Source organism: Wasmannia auropunctata, unplaced genomic scaffold (assembly GCF_000956235.1).
Source record: "Wasmannia auropunctata unplaced genomic scaffold, wasmannia.A_1.0 LD336092.1, whole genome shotgun sequence".
Classification (NCBI taxonomy): Eukaryota; Metazoa; Arthropoda; class Insecta; order Hymenoptera; family Formicidae; genus Wasmannia; species Wasmannia auropunctata.
This window is the reverse complement of record NW_012026798.1, coordinates 707,535-710,203: the sequence shown is the minus strand read 5'-3', so window position 1 is coordinate 710,203 and position 2,669 is coordinate 707,535.

Sequence of the window (2,669 nt, the reverse complement as noted above, 5' to 3'; positions counted from 1 at the left end):
ATCTTCTCTGCGTGCCTAATCATTTTTTCTGTAGCTCTTAATTACGAAAATGTCGTAGTACTGTTTCGTCAGTGTGCCTGACGAGGCGGGCGGTATGTTCGCTGAACCGCGGTGTGCCTCGCGGAAGGGCGCAAGAGTCGGGCGCAGGACAGAGAAACAGCAAATCGTTGCGTGACGTCACTCGGGCTGCACGCAGCATGATATTTTTCCCAGTCGCGCTCGCACAAACACCCTACGCAAATACGAGACCAAATTTGAGGAAAACAGCTGACAGGAGCTCGGGTGCTGAGTCACCGGTCTCAGCCGTTGTCGAAAACAAGGAGCGGATCAGCTGAGCCATCGCGCCACTGACAAACATTTTTTGTCACGTTGCCAGGCAGAATTAGTCACTCGCGACCGCCGCGAAGCCGGGTATAAAAACTCGGGCCGACTGACGCTGGGGGCCACTCGTTTTTAGCAAATCGAGCCAAGCCCGCGTTGCACGAATCGGTGACTGTCGTGCATCCGCGTCGGAGCCGAACAGTTTCCGCGGCCCTTGCTAGAGCGACTTAATTCCTTTTTTTCGATCTTTTTTCTTTGCCTTTTTTTTGTCTGTAAATATTGTAAGTAATAAACGTTTCTCTTGTGTGCTGTTAAGACGACTGTGTTGACTTCCGTTCTTCCCGCTCAAAAATCCCGCCACACCCTAATCGCGGCGCGAACACTCGAACATGTCGAAAAAGAAAAGTCTCGAAAAGCAGCAGCTGATCGAGGAATTGCACGCTCCCGCGAGAAGAAATTTTCCACGAAGACGCGTCATAGTTTGCGGATACGATGACCTGTGGCAAGCGGATGTGGTCGAGATGCGTCCTAACACACGATTCAACAGAGGTTACCACTACATTCTCACCGTTATCGATGTGCTGAGTAAGCATGCATGAGCCGTACCTCTCAAGGCCAAGAGCGGAAGTGATGTGATTAAAGCGATCGCAGAGATAATTCGACACGATGGAAGATGCCCGAAAAATTTACAGACCGATAGGGGAAAGGAATTTTATAACACTAACGTGTAGAATCTCTTAAAGAAACATAACATCAATCATTATTCTACATATTCCGTAATGAAGGCATCAGTCGTCAAGCGGTTCAACCGTACGTTGAAAAACAGCATGCGGAAGCAGTTTACACACAACGGAAACTATAGATAGATCGATTTGCTACCGCGTCTCATGTCAGAATACAACGCGCGAAAGCATCGAACTATCGGTATGCGGCCCATCGACGTTACCCCCGTAATCAACAAGCTTTTAACCACGGTATATAACCGCGTAAAGATCGCCGCACCCGCACGATTCAAACTGGGTGACTCAGTACGCGTGAGTAAATTCAAGACAATTTTTGAGAAAGGTTACACGCCAAATTGGACCACGGAAGTTTTTAAATCATCAAGGTGCAGAAAACTAATCTCGCAACGTATGTTTTGGAGGATTCTCGTGGAAAACCCATAGTCAGAGAATTCTACGAATACGAACTGCATCGCGTTGCTAATCCCGACGTTTACCTCGTCGAAAAAGTTTTGCACAAAAGAGGGAATGAGGTATACGTGAAATGGCTGGGATCGGACGATTCGCATAATTCATGAATACGCAAGGATAACCTTTTGCGGCATGGCGGTATATAGAATATATCACCTAAATTAATAGCATTTTTTTGGTTTTTAACCTAGTTTTTACTCAATTTTTTCGGTTATTTTTGTTATTTCAATATCGTAACATATCAGAGAATGTAAAATTACACGCAATTAATAAATATTTTCCGAGAATTTATTAATATCAATACAGAAATACTGAAAAATATCACTTTTTACACGAAAAATTCATTATTAGAAAAAGTAATTATCAAATTCGTGTGACATATAGTAAACAGGGGTTTTCGGGGTCGCTAATCATGAATTTGGCCTCAGATTTTCGCCACCAGAGGAACGGTTTTCTGCAAGCAAAGTATGATTTTGAGACAGATATAGAAGCGGTGGAGGCGCGCCATGACCTTATTATTGGTGTCTCTATATACGCTCATATTTAATATTCGTCATTTGTGACCTCGAAATTCAATTTTATCATTACTACGCACTAACGTAATCTTCTGCATTTAAATGTAGATGGATCTTGGATTTCATTTTCTTTCTATTAAAATAAAAGATTAATTATAATTAATAGTGTAATATATAAATTATAATTAATAATGTAATAATCTTTTTGGCATACTTTATCTGTATCTGTAATATGGATATAAATAAAGAAAGAAATGTAGATGAATCTAATCTTTCATTTGTCTACGAAAATAAATGATTATAATTATAACAATAATATAAATAAATTTAGTTAATTATAGCAATCAGGAGACGCGGTAGCGTCTCCCGCCAAGTATATTTTTTCGCTACATAACGGTCAGGAGATTTTTTTTTGTACTTACAGAGACGCTACAGTGTATCCTTTACCGGACGGATAACGTTTCTATAGCAATAAATTATTATATCTTTTAATTATATAAATATTATCGGTAAATGCCTATTTTGTAAAAAAGTCTATATTTTTCCAATCACAATGCTGTAATAGCGATGTCCATAAGTGCATTTGATACACAAGCGCATAAGGTGTATGCTATTTTTTGCCCGATTTTATGTCATTCAA